This window comes from Rhinolophus hipposideros (assembly GCF_964194185.1).
Source record: "Rhinolophus hipposideros genome assembly, chromosome: 2".
Lineage (NCBI taxonomy): Eukaryota > Metazoa > Chordata > Mammalia > Chiroptera > Rhinolophidae > Rhinolophus > Rhinolophus hipposideros.
The window spans coordinates 42,184,581-42,206,916 of NC_138048.1; the positions used below are offsets into that span (position 1 = coordinate 42,184,581).

Here is a 22,336-nt window from a genome sequence, read left to right on the forward strand (position 1 = left end):
TCACATATATATTATTTTATATATATGTCACATATATATATATCACTATATATATTATTATCACACACATATATATATGTGTGTATATATTATTACAACTTGTACATGGCTCATAAAGGATTGTTAGAGGAGATTTGAAGCTAGACTAACAAAGCTGGAAGAAACCAATTCCAAGCAATTGTAGAGAACATGTCATATAGACTTAATCTCATAACAAATATTAGCTCAGAGGTCTAAGAGGTCAAAATGCTTACTTAGAGCAGGTTTGTTTTTACCAACTTATTCCTCAGTTTCCTATTCTGCCCAGGTTGTATCTCCTCAGGAACATACTAAGGGAATACACTTATATAACTTTTATAAATCAGAAAGTTTCCATATAGAAATAGGAAGTACTACTAACTTTTAAAATGACTTTTGCTTTACATAATAATCCACAATAGAATTCCCTTGAAGAACAGATTCTCCTAGAGCATTTAAAACTATGACTAGACTTCCAAAATCACTTTTATCACATAAAGTGACATAAATATATAGTATCTGTTTCTAGGAATTTTCAAAACTTTTTTTTTTCTTCAAAGAGACTGAAATAAATGGGAAAATAAGCAAACTTTGTGCAGTAGAAATTCAGAATGTTTGATGCATCAACTTTAAACAGCTCACTGATGTTTTGAGATCAATATCAATTCTTCCTATTTACAAGGTGTCAAGGAAATCAAAGTATTCACCAAAGTTCATCTCACTAAATTGTCATAATAATTCACGTTTAACCCAGAAAACTGTAACAGGAAATATGACTATTTCTATTTGGAAAACAAGGAATCTAATCCATAAAACAAAGTACAGAAACATCACATAAATTGCTTATGGATACAAGCGAGTTTGGTGATTAAGTATGTGATGAAATTGTACTACCTTGCAATGTGAAATTATCAATTAGACAATATCAAACTGTAACAAAGAAAAGACTTAGAGCCTGCATCCCCCATTTGTCTATACGTTAGAGCAAAACCAAAACAAATGTTTAAAGATATTTTTTTGGTCCTATAAAATGATACTTCTCCAGCTAAAATTTTGGGTAAAGTGGATGGGCATTTTTTTACATGTATATTTCTGTTAGGATTTGCAATTTTTATAAGAGAATTTCAGTCCAACATCTAACTTGATTATCATTTCTGCTATTGTTAACAAAGAATAGCTGTATTCTAAGTGTTTTCTAGTGATACAGTCTAGAATTCACCATTCTCCAATAAAAAGCAAAGGCGTAACTTAGAGAAACAGTGTACATAGAAAATTGCCTGAAGGATGTGCAGTCCTTTCATTGGCATTTAGCATCTAGATACACTCTGAAATCTTCCTTGAAACCACACCAGAATGCAATGCTATCTACCTGAGTCTGTATCTTATAAGACTGAGAAAAACACATCGCACGTTACGAAGATGTTATCAATCTATATTGAGGAACACAACAGAAGTGTACCGATAAAATTTTCTTTGTTTCTCATGATATTGTTTCTCATGATATTTGTTTCTCATGATATTCATGATATAATATGGTGATCCCTTCATATACTGAAGGGTCAGATATTTCTTTCTAGTCTTAGTATCAGTAATGTATTTCTTCAAAGCATATGGCAGAAACCCAACTTATAAATGTATATAAGATTCCATACAGGATTTTTTATATAGGTCTAATTCTTATCCTTTCTCATGTTTTTCCCTTGTTTACCCATTTTAGTTTACATTTATTTCTTTTATGTTATTTACTTCATTTATTTTATTTACACTAAACAGGTGTGTGTGTGCGTGTGTGCGTGTGTGTGTGTGTGTGTGTGTGTGTATATATATATCCCTTCAAACCACCTTTCTATGTTTCTTCTTGGAACAAAGAGATGTCCATCTGTCTCTGTCTTTTTATTTACCTTCTCATATATCAAGTCATCTAAATTTACTCTAGGAGACCCCAAGATTTTAGATGCAATTTTAAAATGTCAGCTTATATCTTCTAGGAGCTGGACTTGATAAACTCATTTATGCTTTTGTAATGACTTAATTTCATTTTCTTTTACCCTCAGTGTTATTCAAATCAGACATCTGAAGCAAAGTAATAGACATGTATCATCAAGGTCCAAGACTAACTTAAAGCTTAGATAAGCATCTTTTTGCTAAGTTGCCTGAAGGTTATTCTTGGCTTTCTGTGCAAGAATACAACCATTTGGAACCTATGGAGCAAGGGCAGCTATTTTCAAATCATTAATGAAGCACATAACATAAGGCAGTCATAACTGCTTGTGCCCTGCACAAGATCCCCCAAGCCAGAGGTGTGTTCTGTTCTAGACACCACATACCCCCATCTAAGCTGCATCAACTGGAGGAAAGGGTTTCTTATAAAAATTTGCACAAAGGTAGCCCAAAGAGGACATGTTTTTCTAAGTTGTACTAAACCTCTATATAAGTAACAGAGGCCCTGTATAACATGTTTCAATAGTAATGCTAACAAAATGTAATTAATTGCATTGGTATTTATCTGGCTCTCCAGGTGTTACATGTTACATAAATATTTAGGTAAACCTCCTAGTAACGATCTCACCTCATGAGATTGATTGAGTCCCCATGACTTGGACTAAATAATGCTTTAAAAAGAGAATATTAGTTATATATACAGTTCTCCTCAGGGAGATTGACTTTGAAAGAGAACAGGAGGAAAAGAATCCTTCTAATAATGTCTTTCTCCATAGATGGCAACATCTTATATCAGATCATATTCTCAACATACTAAAGACTTTTCTTCCTAAGTAGAGCTGAGAAGTGGATACAGAAAATAATGCTATTCATATTATTGTTATCTCTGTGATTAAGTTGTCTCCAGATCGGAATTTTAAAGCAGTAAGAAAAGTGATAGCAAAACTTCAATGAATTCTGAGACAATGGATTGTTTGTATAACGGAATTCATTGCCCTTAAATTTAGCTCATGGCTTCCACTCTTCCTGGGAGATTATATACAGTTAACTCTCAATGAATTATTTGCAAATGGTCTATGCATAACACATTTTACATAAACTTTTCTTCACTACAAAATTAACACATGCCCATTGCAAATAAAATGGCAAAAACAGGAAAGTATAAGGAAAAATTACAAACACCAAAAGTCTGATCACACAGAGACAATCAACCACTACTGGCACTTCAGAATTTCATTCAAACGTGACAAATCTTTATCCCAGTTTGGCTTCCTTTTTTCTCCTGCACATCACTTAGTAGCGTCCTAGTTCAACTATTTGGTATGTACTCAAGCAATAGCAATTATTTTTTACAAATTAATTTAGTAATTAACCAAGTACTATTGTATTGCATAGGTCTGCTATTGATTATTATTTATTCTTACTATTTTTCAATATTATTGCTCATTATTACATTAGTTAGGTTTTATCTGATCATGCCCTATGAAGGTTATTTATTATACATAACGAAGTACTAAGACATTATGTAACTGTTAGACTATTTGTTTCATAATATGGAGGTTAGAAATAGCTTCATAACTCACGGAAAACAAACGTAAAATGGTAAATTTGATGCTAAAACATCAGATATTGTATACAAAGGCCAAAGACAAATTAATTTAGGTAACGTTCTTGTTTCTTTATTTTTATTTTTACTCTCTTTATCACAACACTACAATATTAGTATGGAAAAGTGAGAGTTAGTTCAGCTTGTAAAGGTAAAGCTCCATAAAAGCCCCAATGCATATCACTCAAGAATCTAATCCAATTTTATCTGAGGAGCTATCCTCTTTCTGTGAACTCTGTCATGTAGAATTACATCATCTCCCATGGCTCATATTATCTCCAATTCATAAAATGCTTTAACAAAAACTGTTATGAAGTGTGTTCTGTTATATATTCATATAACTTCCTCCTCACTTTGGTTTAGCACGGAAATACACAATACATCAAAATGTGTTGCATTAAGACACTTGTTTCAATATAGTAACAAGTTGGGCAAATACAGGAAATACGCTGGGTATAATTTATTTACATTTTAATAAGACCTCTAATGAATGACACCACACAGGAAGCTCATAGTGAGGTTAGGGAGAAATGGTGGCTGGAAAATGCCTTGAAGTTTGGAAGCTATTAAGTATTACTTAATCAATAGCATTGCTTCTGAATTAAGATAACAGTTCCACAGGGATAGGCATTGTGGTCTGTGACAAACAGTATTCAATGCAGGCATTAAAAATTGAGGGGGGATATAAATTTTCCAAAATATGATGAATTTTTAAGGTTATAACTTAGAACATTTATTGAATGCTCAAGTTTAAAATGGATGGCCCTATGATATAAAAACCTCATCGAAGCCCAAAGGATGAGACTCCTCTTCCTTAATACAGCAAAGCTAAAGGCTAAAATTCCCTTTCAGTAGAGATGCTAACTTCATGTTAGCATTTGGATTTCTCCTACTTTGCATGTTAATTCTTTTGTGAATGATTCTATAAATCAGGGCAAGTTCTTTAATGAAATAAGAAATTCAGAAAGCAATGATTTTCAGTCTACAATTATAGTAGCCTGCACTATTCCTATTTCCAAACTCTGAGCAGGGTCACCTTGGTGTGAAACAAATTATCACTGGTAATATTTCGAGATTAATGTGCATGACATTTGTCTATCCAGTGTTGTTCAAAAGAGAATTAAAAGAAAAAAATCTTACAGAAGTAAATACAACTTTTAACCAGCAAATGAGGAAATAATGGGGAAGATACAGTAACAATAGGAAAAGCATGAAGAGTCCAAGATGAGGTCAATACACAAAAGATATGCTGTGAGTTCTAATACATTTGCTTAAATATAGAACAAGAATATGACTGTATTTATGTTAGCCACTATAAACATTTTATTAGGATTTGTTGTTTTTGCATTTTTCCTTATTTGTATCTTATCTATCAACTAGAAAATAAGTTTCTTGAAAGTATGTGATCTATGCTTTTCTGTACTGTAATTCATAATAACTAACATGATGCTGAGTATAACATTGATTATCAATCAATACTGTTGATTTAATTTGTGTGAAATACAAAGAATCTGGTCAAGGGGATATAGTTTAAAAACATCAGATGTTCATTTATGCACACTGTATAAAAGAACAAAATAAAGGATTCTGAAAATAAAAGAAAGTATAACACTAGATAGGGAAAACAGGCTATATTATGCTAAACTACATTGAAGCAAAAAAATTAACACCAAAAAAACCCTTCAATTGAAAATGGATCAATGTAAATGCATACTTAAATCCTACAAACAATTCTGAAGACTTCCAGAGAAATGAAAATACGATGGCATTATGATAGAGATTTACCCCAATATTGCATATCATTTCTGTCATATTACATAAGAAGTGATAAGTATGACTAGAAATTCCAATTTCCTGATTGTATAGAATATAAGCAATCTACATTATAGAGATCTATGAATTTTATAGAATAGAAACAATCTATATTATAGAGGTCTATGAATTTTCTGAGACACCATCAAGTTTTATAGACGTTCTTGATTAGAATCTGAACACTAGTACTTCAGATACAAAAACACATAATTTCAATTGTAAATCATAATTTTAATCTTAACAATTTTTAAAATTCACATTTTGACATGGTAAACAATTGAAGGTAGCCCTCAAAGTATTCATAATAAAATCCTAAATACAAAGTTGTAATGCAAGGACAATTTAATAATGGTAAATCAATTACTATACATCCCTTGTTGAATTATCATGTTCCAAAATATCTTACATATTTTCAAGAGAAGGGGCTACACATCTGAATTCCAATGCCTAGCAAATAATTTCTGATACACAGTAAGTGCTGAATGAATATGTGTTTGAATTGATTTGAATTGAAAAAGACATCACAAGAAAAGTCTACATCCATCAGTTAGACAACATTTGCCCAAAAAAGGCATGCAATGTACTTCAACACTCATTCCTAATAAACAAAGAAAGGCTTGGAAAATAGTATTATAATCTACCTTACTAACATAACAAAGAATATTTGTCTTAAATCAATACCAAATATCTACCTTAACTATGAAAAAAATTAGAAACATTACCAAAGAATCAAGAATGAGAATCCCTCCCACAACCATGATTCTTTAACTGTTTTGGAAATTCTCATCAATGAAATAGGACGTTAAACAGAAATCAGAGGGGGCAAAAAGATAATGTCACCATTATTTGCAGATAACTTATGACCTTGAAGAGAACTTATAAGAAATTATTAAAATTATCAGGCAAGTTGAATAAAATAGCTAGGCAAACATTATAAAGAAGAAAATACGACTTTTCTACTGAACAACTAGAAAATGGAATGTAACCATTTAAAGACAATAACAAGAACATAACATATCTATACTTAAATACAATAAGGAATTTGGGAACTTATGTAATAGAAAGGCACAATTTATTTATGTATGAAACATTACCTAAATGTAAACACACAATGCTTCTAAATGTGAAGACTGAATATTACAAAGATATTGATAATACTTTATAGGTTTAATAAAACTCCAGTGGAACATTTTTATGAATTCAATAAAGTAAATTAATCTAAAAAAATAAGTAGGTGACAATAGTCAAATTATTTTCGAAAAATAAAAAGTAAGGAAATTTGACTTAACAAACATGTAAACTCTGTCAAGGTCTAATGAAAATAGTATGGAACTGGTGGAAGAACTGAAGAAGACTGGTGGTCCAAAAATAGATCCTAATGTTGATAAAAATTAGTATGCTATAAAGATAGCCTCAAAATCAGGGGGGAAAAGATGCTGGGACAATTGATTAACTACTGGGAACAAAATTAAGATGCTTATCTCATACCTTAGGTTAAAATAAATTCTGGGAGGAATTGAGAGTTAAAAATACAAAATAAAACCACGATGCTATTAGAAAAATGGTGAATACTTATCTGACTTCAAGCTGTTAAAAAGAAGATAAAAGCAAAGGCTATAGTCATAGAGTAAAAAATACAGTAGAATTAACCACACAAATATGTAAAATTTCCTCACATCAACAATAGAAAAAAACACTTTAATATCATACGAAAACTGGAAGAAACATTTTTGCAACACGTTTGACAAAATTAGTGACAACATTTTTAAATGTCTTACAACTCATCAAAACAACCTGAATAAAGGACATGAGCAAACAATTTCTAAAAGGAAGAAAACAACAGCAAATAAGCATATGAGCAATATTCCAGCACTATATAAATCAATGCAAATTAAAACAAAATAAACCAGTCTTTTACCTGCAAATTGGAAATATTTAAAAAATGATACTATTCAAAGCAGGTAAGAGTGTAATTAGAAAAGTACTCTTACATACAAATTGGGAGGAATTATCAAAAGAACTTTGAGAAGTTTATATTGTCTAACCCAGAAATTAACCTTTGAAAAATACAGAAGGTGCCAAAAAAAGTATACACATTTTAAGACAGGAAAAAACTATTAAAATTGTAATATTCAATACATACAAATAATAAAAGATGAATACAAGTCACGTTTGACTTCTGCAATTACAAGAGGTGCTCAGAGTGGTTACCATCAGTGTCCAGACACTTCTGATTACGGCAAACTACTGCTTGAGCAACAGTGTCCACGTCTGTACATTTTTTTGGCACTTCTGGTATATGCTGAAAACGTAATTCAAGACGCAGATAAAAATTTATACATAAGAATGGTCCGCAGAGCAGTAGGAATAATGGTGAAAAATAACCTTAATATCAAATCTGGAGGAGTTTAAAAATTTTTGGTACATAAATAAGGTACAAATATTATGCAGCCATTAAAATGAGTATTTTATGACTCTGAGAACTAATAATATAATTAATGCTAATTGAAGAAATAATATGGACTATATGATCCAAACTTTTATATAAAAATATACATACATACATATATATATATACATGCATAAAACACACATACACTGAGAAATGAATATACATAAATCAGAAGGAGGCAGAGCAAAATCACAGGATTGTTCATACCTGATTTAAATTTTATTTGTTATATACATTTTTATATTTCTATAATATATTCAATGAGCATACCTTACCTTTTAATCTGAAACACATTATTTTAAACCTAAAACAAATTTATATCTATTCAGAATCCACTCAAGGAAACAAAATAAAACACCAATAAAAATCACTTTTCCTATACATGTGGAATTACTATGCTTATTCATATGTGAATCTCCCTAATTTTAGGTACAACGAACATTTATTAAGATATTGGTGTGCTCACCAGACAAAGCCTAGTCTCCTTCTTTCACCATACATTTGGCAAATGCTTCTAATAGCAACTTTAAACAATAACATATATCTCCATTGAGCATAGCAAATTATGTGCTTTCAAAATTGTTACAGAATTTTTAAAAATTTGTAATACATTTATTGGGGCATCATTAGTTAGTAAAATTATATAGGTTTCAAATTACAATTCTATAATATATCATCTATACTGTGTGTTCACCACCCAAAGTCAGTTCTCCTCCCATCACCATATATTTGATCCCCTTTATCCTCTTCTATCATGCCCCACCCCCCTTACCCTCTGGTTACCAGTAAACTATTGTCTGTGTCTATGAGTTTTTGTGGTGAGTACACAAGGCAATGTTGTGTTATAAAACTGTACTCCTGAAAATTACATAATGTCATTAACCAACCTTACCCCAATAAATTTAAAAAGAAAAACATATACTTGATTGTTCTTATTTTATTTCTGAAGCATATAATACTTTCCTGAATTAAAATCCAAAGGAAATAAAGTCACTCTTAAGTACCATATTTGACCACAGTGCTCTGATGGCCCTTCCTCTACCACTTCTAGATAAAGTTTACCTATTTTGTTAATAACTATTTTAGTACCACATTCAGTAATAATCAGTCTGAGAATGTTTATTTGGCCCATTTAGCCAACACCAAAGAAGTCACCTTCAACCAACTGTGACCAACATACCGAATAGTGAATTTGATTTTCACATTTCTTTTGCCTGGAACACGAACCATGCTGAGTCTTCTGAGATTAACAATGGATGGGACTCGAATTTTTTTTCACCAGTGCTGAAAAAATAGCTTCCAAAGTCAAGACATGCAATAACCTTCTAAGTAAGTTTGCCGGCTCCATATTGTGTTTGAAGGCACACCCCCTCCAAATGTCTGCACTCACCATCTGCTACTCAACCGCTGAATAATGCGCTCAAGTCTGGTGTTGCTTGGCATGTGCAAAGACAGTCAATGTCCAACTCCATTCAGACATGTGCACCATATCAGGAACCTTATGACACAGTCTTCAACATCAATGCAGCACTTTCGAGCCCCACTGCACATCAATCAAGTATGTATGACAGTCAAGCTGATAGACAAAATCTAAGCCAACCCTCCACACCTACTGTGCATGGATCTCTCCAGTTTGCCTGCAGCTCACCTTCTATTCAAACGATAGCTTTGGCCTAGTCTTCCATGCCAAGACAAGTCCACGGAGTCACTCTGGCAAGAAGAAGGGTCTATATCAATGTCAACAAACAAGTTCCTTGCTGCCGAACCTACCATCTGTCCTCTCGCTTCCTACCTACCTTACTTTATGTGGACCTTGATGAATGGCGTTCTCATAGTCCAAGATTCTAGTTTAGCCAGCCTTCGCAGATGGGGTCAACACGACTGCCCTCTGGCCAAACACCCAAGGTAACATAGCGGAAGGGTTACCTGGAGAGTGCCTTCTTTCAAATTTGATGTTAGAAATAAAGCACACGAAGAAGTTCCTACCAGTTTTTGAGTTTGGAGTTTGTGAAAAAAGTGACATGTTCACTGCCTAAAGTGAAGGTGATTTCCCTTTAAATTGTTTGAAAATGCTAAAGGATAAATTCCATTTCAATGCTTTGGATAAGGGAAATAAAATGAATAAATAAAAATAAAAATAAGGTTATTTTAAAGTATTTACAAAGTAGGTTTGAGGAAAAGACTTTAAAAAAATCTCAGGAATATGTAGAAATAAGACTTTATAGTGCAATATTAATGTAGAAGTAGAACCTTTTATGCTGCAGTAGATGTAACAATAGTAGAAAATATTGCACATGCTAAATGGAGAATAATAGCTCTGAGACCTATGCTCCAGAAGTTGTACAGCACTTAACAGATTTCATGGTCAAGCAGTAGAATTTGATATAATTTTAAATATGATTAGTTACTGGAGAAATCAATTATTTTTTATCTTAAACAAGATTATAAAATATAACAAATCAATATTGCCTTAAAAGTAGTATAAAGTTATTTTTTGTGAACATATTGACAAACCTTTTAATTAGGTCATTAAAAATACACTTTGACTGAGCCTAATGGCACATCAAATAAACAGAAAATTTTAGGAAATGCCACTGGTTCCAACCCAAATCAATTTAATATGATACAATGACATGACTTTATTTTTTGTTCAAAAGATGCTGAATGTATTTCTAGAATGGTCTATGGACTCATCAAAAACAAAACAAAATCAAAATATAAAATCATCTGTAATTCCAGGCAACTTAAATAACTAATAATTATAAGGGGGATCTTTACCACATAAATGAGATAATGAGTGTGAAAATATGTTATGCATCATAAAGCACCACCCATAGAATTATTCAGAGCATTTTTTACAGTCTTTGTATATAGTAAGTACTTACCAAATGTTTGTAGAATTGATTAGAATTTAATTGAGAAGAGAGGTATAATGAGAGTTCTATAGTAGAATTCAAATCCTTTCAAGATCATGGGAAAAAGCTCAATCAAATTATATTACTAGGTACATCAGTTGTCTTTGATGTAATGAATCAAGAAGAGCTCCTATTGTATCTAAAGAAATTTTTGTAGAAATCTCTTGGGAGAAAATACAGTGGAATAAAAAATATGATTTTAAATTTCTAAATATCTCCAATTTTTCTAGCATTCTTCATGGTCAAACAAGATAATGCCATAGAAATCCTACATAAAACTCAAACTTACAATGTCCTGGCCTAATCATCTGGATAATCTCTTTGAGTTTTCCTAAAATATGTTCCCATCCCATTTTCTATGGGAATTCTCCCACTGATTAACACAGAGAATGAGAATTTGGCCTGTGCTCTATAGACACCATTGAAATGTGGCCACCTGAGGCATGTAGGGAGGGCATCCAGCTGGCACACCACATGTTGCCCTGGAGTGGTGCACAATGAGAGGGATATTTTGGCTAAGAATACCTGGGCAATCTTTACAAAGACCCTGATTATGAAAAGGACTTCAGTATCATCATTGTCTCTTGAGTGTAATATGAGCCAGGGAAACTTCTGTCTCTAAGTTCATATATTTTACTGAAAAAACGAAAAGCACTTAAAGAAAAATCAAAGAAAGCTGGGCCATTGATACTAGAATTTGAGCACATACTATTCCTATCACTGGGAGAAACTTTTTTGAGAAGCCCAGACATTTCAAAATTGATGTTAAGGCACATTACAGAATTGACCATAAACTAAAGCCGAGTAAACTGCAAAACAAAGGACGCAAAAGCACACAATGAAAATTTACGTCTGTAGTGTGGTTGTTGGATATTATGAAACTCGATTAAATTCATATATGATTCATTTAAGAAACAGCTGTTGATTTTACTTTTACTTTATGCAACTTTTGGAAAAGAAAAGCCATGCATTTGAACTGCAATGCCAATGAAACAATTTTGTCAATTATGAATCTACTTTTTTCAAAACACCACACGTGATTAGAACACATAATGCACTAGTAGTCTTTTTGCCAAATTTTGTTTTAAAACCAAAGCTGTTTATGTATTACATAAGCATAAAAATCAGAATTTCAAAACCAGCAATCATATTTCGGGGTGCATTTTAAAATAAGCCCACTTGATTCTTTGTTAGATCAACTTTGAGTGCCAGGAACATTTTTGTAAAATTCCACTGGGGTAAGTAGGGTAGCTAGGAAACGATCCTCATAGTGAGAAAGAAGCATATGCATTATTTTCAAGTTTTGTTTAGAGTTTTTATTTTCATACTGAATGGTTCTGGTGATATTTACAACAAAATATGAATATAAATCTTAAGGGATTTGTGATGTCACCAAATACTGAGAAACAATTACAGCTGGGATTTACATTACTGTTTATGTGTTATTTTGCCAATAGATACCAAAAACCAATGAAGAGAAACTTTGATACAAAACACATCCTAGAACTGAAAGACCGATTCCATATATCAGTATAACCCAGTTGATAGTATTTCTAAGACAGAGTTTGACAGTAAGTGAAACAAACATAATGGTTTAAATATGCCACTTCAGTCACTAGAGCTGTCATTCAGGAAGCTTTTTTTTTTATCATTAGTTCAATGCCACACAAATAGGAATTCTTACTTTTCACTAAATTTTGGTGACAATTTGTTTACACAGAGGAAACCGCTACCTAAAGGGAAATTTAAAATTTTTCATTGTATGTCTCTTTGAACTTAGTTAAAATACTGTAATTGTGGGCTTAATTTATACCTTTTTACCTAAAAGCTCAAGAATATCTCAATGATCACAGTGTTTTTAAGACTATGAGTCCCTATTTATGTCAGAGAAAACAGAAGTTCAGAGAGAGAGAGAATATTGGTAAGTATCATATTGCAAGTCTAGCCATATCCTCAGTGCAGTCACTTGGAATCTTAATAAAACCATAAAAATTACCATTTTACATTTTCATTAACTTGTCATTTTACTTAATTCAACATACTGTGCAGGTAAGTTTTATTGCTAGGTTGGGTAACTGAAAATTTTTATTAATTTAATTACTTTTTTTCACTTGTGACCAATAAAGTTTGGCTTACATCTTGCCTTTTTCAACAGGAATGTAGGTCCCTCACAATCTTAATACCCTGATGACTATTTAATTCCTAAGAAGCTAGGAAATACTGAGATGGAAGTTGGCCCTTCTTTATTGACAGAAATCCTGAGTGCCAAAAGCCAGCGCTGCTGGTTGCCGATCATCATATCTAAATATTGATTCTTCTAAAAGTTGTATGTTGATCCTGTCTTCATTTTAGAATTACAGGTGGAAAGTCACTTCTCTTTGATATAAACTGCATGCAATAAAGAAGGAGGCAGTCCCACACAATAAATGTGTAGGGAATGGTTTTCCACCTCTGCATGCTGCAGAAAATCCCACTGAGTTAAGTAGGGTTCTACCAAGGCCACTTAAACATATTAGCCTATTATGCTCCACATTTCTTTATTGTTCTCAAAAAGCTAATGAAATGTTCCAGTGTAATGTTTATGCTGGAGTACTTTTAAAGGCATTTGAGAAGTGATGTTTCTCTCATAATTCCAGAAGGGGGTTCCACTTCCTGGAAGTACTTAGTAGACCATGCAGAGACCACGCAGTCTCATTACTCAGACTGTTTAGTTGCATAGCTGGAGAAGAAAATCCTTACAGCTAGACACTTAGGAGTTTCAGTATGGGCTTTAACGCCATTGTAAAGTGACAACAATTACGAAACTGGCAGGCGTACACGGTATTCTGTACTACTGAATGAAACAGGTTTAAAATACTGTGTATTGTCTATTTGTAGATAACACTGATTTAAATTATCAACCTATTGGTTCAGAATATCAATGTAAAATTAAACATTCAATTGTTTCTCCTGATTCAAATGTTTTGTTTTAGAAAAATAAGGAAATATGATATTCTATAACTGAAACTCAGTCAGTATGTAGAATGAAATTCAACCAGGTATCTTCACTGTTGGCGTGTCAGTTTCTTCACCTGCAAGATGGAGGCATCAGACCTGATAACATCTATGATCACGTCTAGTTCTAACATTTACTGGGTTTATGATTCTAAATACCAACATTGTGTGTTGAGGAATAGCTAAGTGGGCAAAGAACAAGGAACAAAATGTCATTAAATGACTAACTTTCCAGCAAAATTGAAGTGATATAATTGTGCCCTGAGTTGCCACATACAACCACCTCACTTACTAAACATCATCAATAATATGAAAGGAAAGGTGAATATTAAGGTTATATGTGGGAATATTAAGGCTAAAGCCCAAACTAAGGATATAATAATGAATTAAGAAGTGAATTATAAACTTCTATGGAACTAATATGTGATATGCCTTTACAAATGGTAATTTCTTATACATTCTCAATGAAAAACAATATCTTGGAAAGAACTAGGAGATTTTTGTTTTTATTTTTCAAGAAATCAGACTATAACCCTAAAAGTTATAGCTCATAGCTCTGATCTCTATGCAATAATCCTAGGAGTGTCATGTTCGTCATGTGCTTTTTTTTTTTGAAATTAGACATTAACCTTCAATACAGATAATGCACTTAATTAATGCCAGCTACATTTCACACGCTTTATCTGCGTTTATTCATGTAATCCTTCCATCAACACTAGGAGGTAAGTACTATTAGATCACATAATCATAGGAGTGGTTGGTTATCAGTAATGCTAGAATATCAAACTGACTGATGGGTCCCCCCATTTTGTTTATAGTGTATAAAGTTAACACGGTGTGACACAGTGTTTTAAGAATAAATATGACTCATATCAAATGATTATATTTTTGTATTCTTCCTAATAGTAAGCCCAAGAGTAATTTATTCAACCATACATGAAAGTAGAGATAGAAACGAGATGAAATTAGAATGCACACACTTTTTTCTCACCGTAAGTGTGAAGACATATCCATAAATTATTAGAGGCATAAAAACCAATAACCAATGAAAGTGAAACTGTTTGAAATTATATTGCAAGCTCTTTAATAAGTGGATTATTGCAGCAAAATGAACACTGGAAGGGGCACAAGGGACCTAGATTATTATCCTGAAACTGTCACTCTCCAATTGTGTCATCTTGGGCAAGTTACTTACATTTAGGTTATCAATTTTTTTTTCTAAAATGGGGAGACTTAGATCTCAAAGGTGCCTCCCAATAATAGCATTCTATACCGAGCTACCTGCAAAATCAAGTAATGATTTACTTTGTTTCATTTATTATGTAACAGTTACTAATCTAAATGAGTGGCATTGCACTCATAGCTTTAATTTACAGCAAAGATTGGGCCTGCTTTGTAATCATCTCTCTAACTGCAACTCTGATATAATAAGGTGCTATCTTGAACATTGTGGAATATGTCATTTTCATTTCTGTTCGAGATTTAAGTGAAAATATACCTTTGCAGTAATCGGATAACATAAAAACTCAGAGGTGCACAAATAACAGGACTTAATCTTCCTTACCCCTCATATAATTTTTGACTTCTACTTAAATTCTGAGCCTACTATTCTTGACCTCTGATATGCCAAGAACTGAAAAAGTTCCTGAATGTAGTGTACCTGAGCCAAGAGTGAGAGGCATGAGAAAGGTGGAGGGAAGGGCAGCAGTATTATAATTCAGTAACACATTTCTCATGCTTCCCATATTTCTTCAGTTATATAAATAGTTCCAGGAACTATTTTAACACATGACTGTAGTAGAAGTCTTATGTGGCAGGCTGGTATTGTAAGTAAAAACAAAGAATTATGGAAATGATGGAATATCAGGTCCCTAGCATTTAAGCATTTTTACCACCAGAAAAACTTGACAAGAATACCACTTTCTTTGTGATCTAGAAATTGTTTGAAGATAAAGCCAGATACTGAAAATCCGGCTTCCACTTTTTGGATGACCAAAGGTCATTTGAAAGGGAGAGTCGAGGTCAAGAGCAAACCCCATAGGCCTACTCCAAAAATTTCACTAGAGGGTGCTCTTGGGCTTTTATGAGTTGTCAACTCTTCAATAAGAAAACCAAAGATTGCTCAGAAAATATACTGTGTTTCAGCATAAGTTGAACTCCATCATGGCACCCAGAGCCAATACTTCATTATAGATGTAAGGGTAACTCAAGCAGAACTGGGTTCTCGTCCTTATTTTCCTTTGTAACTGCCTTGTTTCTACTGATAGTACACTTGTAGGCTTCACAAACATAAAGCACTCAAGAGGTCTTAGAGGTCTCCGAAAGACTACATTCTAATTATATAACTAAAGAAATTCCCAGAGATATCAAAGTGAGATTAAATGGGATCAACTGATGAAGCTATTTTTACAAATATGTTTTCATCTTATAATAAATTAGTTAATAATTTATATATTTACCGAAAGGATTTTCATTATTCTGTTGGATCTGTAGAGAGGTAATCTTATTGTCAAATAGAATCAATCTCAAGTAATTATTTATATATTTAGTATTCATATTTTTAATGACAATATATATCGAGCACTGAATAGTCAATAATTATTTCTGGATCCTTTACTGTATATAGAAATTTCTGTACTATGTTTCTGATAGGATGACTCCATGTGTTAGACATTTTTTTCTATAACTATAATTTCACCGTTCTGGGATTTATATTAAATGACTTATTCTAATTATTCCTGATATTAGTTCCTTTCTGTATGCTTCCAGGTATTGTTACATTCTTAATAGAAAATGAAACATGGACATTTTGTTATGTGATTAACTTTTTAATGTTGTTTTATTTATTAGAAAAACTGAACAGGTTTTGTTTGTCTACATGTTAAAAAATTAACAATGACATATACAATGGCATACATAGCAATGTTCTTCTTAAGAATCAAAATAAAAGACTAAGTAGTGGCCAAGACACAGAAACAACCGAAGTGTACCTCGATAGATGACTGGTTAAGAAGATGTGGTACATATATATACAATGGAATACTACTCTGCCATAAGAAAAGATGAAATACTGCTATTTGCAACAACATGGATGGATCCTGAGATTATCATGCTAAACAAAATAAGTTGGACAGAAAAAGTCGAGAACCATATGATTTCATTCATATGTGGGATATAAAACTGAAAGAAACAAACAAACAAGACAAACAAAACCTCATAGACACAGACAACAGTTCAGTGGTTACCAGAGGGAAAGGGGGGAGGGGAGGTGATAGAAGAGGGTAAAAGGGGTCAAATATGTGGTGACAGAAGGAGACAACTTTGGGTAGTGAACACACAATGCAATGTGTAGATGATGTATTATAGGATTATACGTTTGAAACCTATATAATTTTATTAACCAATGCCACCCCCAATAAATATAATTAAAAAAAACGAAAGACTGTAAAATTCTTCACCTTCAGAATGGGAAGTCTTCTGACCCATGGATGGCCATTGGCCATCATGCCTAGCATCATGGTGACCTATTCATCACACATACTTGTGATCTTGATGGCTTTGGCATCTTTAGGCAGTGACAGAATAATTCTGAAAATGATTGTAGAATACTAAGGCTTTGTCTGCATTTCCAATTTGGTTAAATTTAAAGTTTCATTATTCCTTAATTGAATTAAGTTTAACAGTTTCTCAAAATTCAGTTGAAGGTTTTGACAATAAGAAATTCAGGGCTGAATAGTAGCCCTTTATAATGCATGATTCTGTATAAAAATGTATTTTAAATTATCATTTGATAAAAGGCAAGCCAATGTCATTTATGAATTCCGGCTCCTTTCAACATCCTGCACGGACTGCAACCAGCACAAAAAGTTGGGGAAATTTGAAGTGGATTTGAGCTCTTGTAAAGTAGTCAACTGAACTCTTAAGGGGCCATCTTTGAGAATCACCAGATACTTTGAGCATACACCTCTAATGCATGTTATTCCCCCATTCAACTTGCAAAGGACAGAGTCCCCAGCATATATTCAAAGTGTACTTCATCTAAGCTGGTTATAAATAAGCTTAAAGCACTCTAAAAAGAATTGGCAAAATTCCCATGGATACTGTGAAAATAAAGAGAATCAATGAAAAGATATAATTATTTTAGCCCTAGATGTAATTAATTTGTGAGTGAGGTCATTTTCTCTCAAACACATTCAAGTTTCTCCAAACATAGGTCAATGTTTGCCAGCTGATGGAAGAAAAGACCGATTTGGTTTCAGTTTGCCCACGTTCATATTTATTTCTATATCATAGTAAAATAAAATGACTCATAAATCTTCACATCTGCAAATGAGGGTTCAAGCTGAGGCAGAGTGACAAGTATTGTTGATTGGAAATAAGAAATCCTCTTAACTATTCATAAGTGTTCTTTCTTTGATTTCCTGTTCTATTCTTTCTATTTGAAAGAAAGAAATAAAATAGTATCACTTCACTTAATGAATCAAATATACCAAAAATGTTTAGCTAGAGTTACATAAAAGATGTCAGTCTAACCTGATTATTTTACAATTAGGACACTAAGAAAAAATAAGTGGTATCCTGTCTCATGCCATGCAGTCAGTACATGGAAGGTCTTACTCAGAGTTCCTAACCCAGTGTTCTTTTCTATTGCACAACTTTCCAGTGCTTTTCGGTGTTTCCTGAAGGAGCTTTGTACCATGTCAAAATTTCATGTTCGCTTCCATTGAAATTTCAGAGTAAGAAAAAGAGATATAAGGAAGATTACTGTTAAGTATTCAACTCTTCAACTCAGGCAATATTCCTATGTGCAATGGTCTTATAGTCGACCGACCTATGTGAGCTTGCATGCTCATAAAAATGTATGGCTCACAAAGTACAATTAACATCACACTACCTGCAGCGCCCTTGTATGTTCCAGCAGCTACCCAGTCTCTACCAGACTGAATCCAGGAGGCACCCTGTATTTCTCTGAAAGGCAGCTCAGCGTGACAATACTGCCCACCTTGTGGGAATAAGAATGCAGGTGTACTCCGTGCTTTAAGAAGACTCAATAAGCCAAATTCTGACCAAACAGATAAATCAGGGCGTGATTATTCACATTATAAAAGGATTCATCACAGGGTACTTTTAAGTCATAAGCTGCTGAGCTGCATTTTAAATAAGTTCATTTACAAAGCTGCCTTTATAAGCACTTTTCACAAGCCGGAGTCCATGGTCCTTCATGCACAAGCAGTGAAAGAGGGGTGGGTATAAAGTCCTACCACTTATTACCTGCTAAGCCAAGCTTCCTTTTCCATAAGAATGAATGATTAGCACTGTAGCTCATTTTTGAAAAAGTAATGAATCCCTCACTCCTGAAAAAATGAGTATCTTCTGAGCACTTGCTATGTGCCTGCCACAGTGCTAAGCACTTTACATAATGACCTTATTGACTCCTCACCACCACTCTAGGGGATTAATGCGATTGTCCCAATTGTAGATGAAACTGGGGCTCAGAGAAGTCAGAGCCAAGTAGCTTGACCAGGTCCACGCAGCTAACAAGTGGTGGTGCCAGAATTCAAAGTCGGATCTGCCTAGAGCTCTTGTCCTGCCGTGCCTCACAACACTGTTTCAGATGAAATTGAAGGCCGTCCTCTACCTCTCACCTAACTAAGTGTACTTGTGCGCTATTGTACCCCCCAATACAGCAACCCTGGGGACAGCAACAGGGCCCAGTCACGCAACCTGTACATCCACGAACGGGGACTCCCTACCAAGGCTGCCTGTTGGGACTACTGCACGGCCGTACTAAGCCAGAACCCGCCTCCTTATAACTCCACAGTGGTCCAGCTTTGCTGTACAGTCATTGAAAACAATTACAACCCATTTTCCTCATAGCTATCATATTTGTCTCGTGGTTTCTTCTTTCCTGGGTAAAATTCTCCAGTACTTCCAACCTTTTATTTTATATAATGGGTATATCATCGGCTTACATATATTTTATTCTTTCTTGAAACTGGTTCTTTTGGAGTGCTGAGAACTTATTCACGCCTTTTCTAGGCAGGTATGCGACTAACAAATGTTTGAGAGGCTACATAGCATCGTGGTTAATCTCTGGAACCCAGACTGCCTGGGTTCAAATCCAAGCATTACCACTTCAAAGGATCTGTTTCCTTGGTGGATTTACTTAAATCTCCTGTGCTCACTTTCCTCCTTCAATTAGGAAATGAAGATAGCAACAGTTCCTACTTCATTCATAAGGCTCTTAGGAAGATTTAGAAGAGACTGTAAGTAAAACAATTAGTGTCCTGTCTAGCAGGTAGTAAGTGCTGTAAGTGTTTTCCGTTATTACTGATGGTAGAGGAGTGGACTAACGCTGCCTAGAAAAAAAATATGACCCATATCATTTTGTGAGATTGCCTTTATTGTCCAGATATAAAGAAGTCAAGCTCTACTAGAAAAAGCACTTGACTGGAGACCAGAGACCTACTTCTAGTCCCAACTCTTCCACACACTCCAATTTAGAGATCCTGAACTAGTCATTTTTACCTGCCTCATCTGTTACACAGAGACAATACTTCTACTTCTAAAATGATACGATCTTATTCTAGGATTCCATGATTCTATTCTCCCAGGCCCTGCTTAAATTTCATTACTAATAATGTTTGAAGACTACGACTAAAACACTAACTTTTTATCTGAACATTTATATTAATCTGTTGAGATTTCAAGCAGCTTAGTTACATCATTTTCATGAAAGAGAATAAGCCTTTTGGATTCTATAGACAGGGCTCCTGGAAAATGAAAGATGTTATAATTGCAGAAAAAGGAATTTAGTGTTACTTTTGAGGTGATAACCCAAAGCCCTGTTCTGCCAGGTCAGCAGAATCCCGCCCTCTTTCTGCCCCACTTGGCCCACTCCATTCTCAGCCATGCTGTTGAATCTCTGAGCAGCCCTTCGGATGATCACAAATTCCAGGTTTGGATGGAATGCCCAGCTGATACAACAGTTGTTAAGTGTTCTGTTCCACAAAAGTGCATCCAGGTTGGACCACTACCTCCCCATCAAAATCACCTCATTCTATGACAAACACAACGTTCAGCAACTTTCATTATGGCTGACTGTGCCAGTGTTACTCATATGCCTTCTTGTTCATCTCTAGCTCTAAGGAAGGCATGGTGACTGATGTCAGTATCAAAGCAATTGTCTTCAAAGAGTCTGACAATCTATTCTAGCAAAGTAAATTCCACTAGGGGGCAAAGGGACATCCACCCTGAATTCTCTAATGACAAAATCTTTTGACATTTTATAATAAGCATAATAATTTTTTATAAATAAAAATGACATCATTGTATTCCTAAAAGCCATGAAACATCATCTTTTCTATTTCTAAAATTCTTTGTGTTCAAAGTCAACTTCTGAGTTTAATTAAGTGTTCTTAATTGCATGGACAGTTACGATGTTTCCAATCTTAGATACTAAATCTGTGCTTTGCATGAACCTCCACTTTGCCACTTAGATGTGAACATTCCTGTTTCTATATTTTTTGTAAAAAAAGAATATTTTAGGCCAGTGTTCTGTTTTTGATAATTGACTTATAGCATGTGAGCAGGTGGAAAGGTGACAGCTCTTTTCAGGATATCTACAATTTCATAAAACTAATACGACCTTGAAATAATTTTGTTTAAATAATGTTTAAGTCTCATTCTATCAATTGTCCTTGCATTGTGAAGAGAAGCTTGAAATTGAAGTAAAGACTTGAGTAAAAAAATAGGAGCTTTACATTCTGGAAGATAGAAATCTTAGACAAATCAAAGAAATGAAATTCCAAATTTCGGAATTTCTGGTTTTATTTCTATACTATACATAAGAAAATAGTCTGGCTCATACACTGACTTACTGAAAAAATCATTTCAATATTACTCAGATTATCTGATGCTAGCATTGCTATACCAGCTTTGTTTTGGTTAATGTTTGCATGATAACTCTGGTTGTGTTATAGCAAAACGCTCAGCAGAAACAGTCATTTTTACATATACTACATTACATATGCACAGTCATCCCTTAATATGCAACAGTGTTGCTTTTGAGCAGCAGAATTTATATAATATTCATTAAAATGATTAAATCAGCATCGTCATAGCTTTTTTAAGCTTCCATAACTTTATTATTTTGCTGAATAGTAAAAGAACCTTATAGACAAGTATTGTTAACCCCATTTTATACATAAAAAAATAAGGTACAGAAAAGGTAAAAATGAGTTGCACAAGGTCAACAACTAGCAAGTGGAATTAAGCCAAAATGTAAGTTAGAGCTCCTGCACTGGGATCTCAGTGCTCCTTCTACTACTATAGCTATGTTGCTAATATACATATTAGACTGACCTGACATAGTAAGGATAAAGGAAACCCATTATCTCATATACGTTATCGCCCTTTGAAAATACAGAGAGCTACTGAAAACACCATCCCATCAGAGTTTGGTAACACCCAAGGAACACTTAAAACCTTAGCTACACTGTACAGTATTTTAAATCTTGAAAAGTTAAAGAATAATTGTGCCAAATTTACTTCCCTCCAACTGTGTTAACCCTTCGAAATTTAACGTGCATTTCTATC

At 33.7% G+C, this 22,336-nt stretch overlaps 1 protein-coding gene across 25 annotated transcripts in view; it reads right to left on the bottom strand.

Moving 5' to 3' along the window:
- Window positions 1–22,336, bottom strand: part of ZBTB20 (zinc finger and BTB domain containing 20) — a 755,798-nt gene that overhangs the window by 466,497 nt on the left and 266,965 nt on the right. For 4 of the 25 annotated variants that reach the window (XM_081027951.1, XM_081027950.1, XM_081027925.1 and 1 more), the window contains one exon: window positions 9,478–9,539. The exons of the other annotated variants lie outside the window; for them this stretch is intronic. The gene's annotated coding sequence lies outside the window, so the exon portion shown is untranslated. The remainder of the gene's footprint in view (window positions 1–9,477; window positions 9,540–22,336) is intronic. 25 annotated transcript variants of the gene reach the window in all.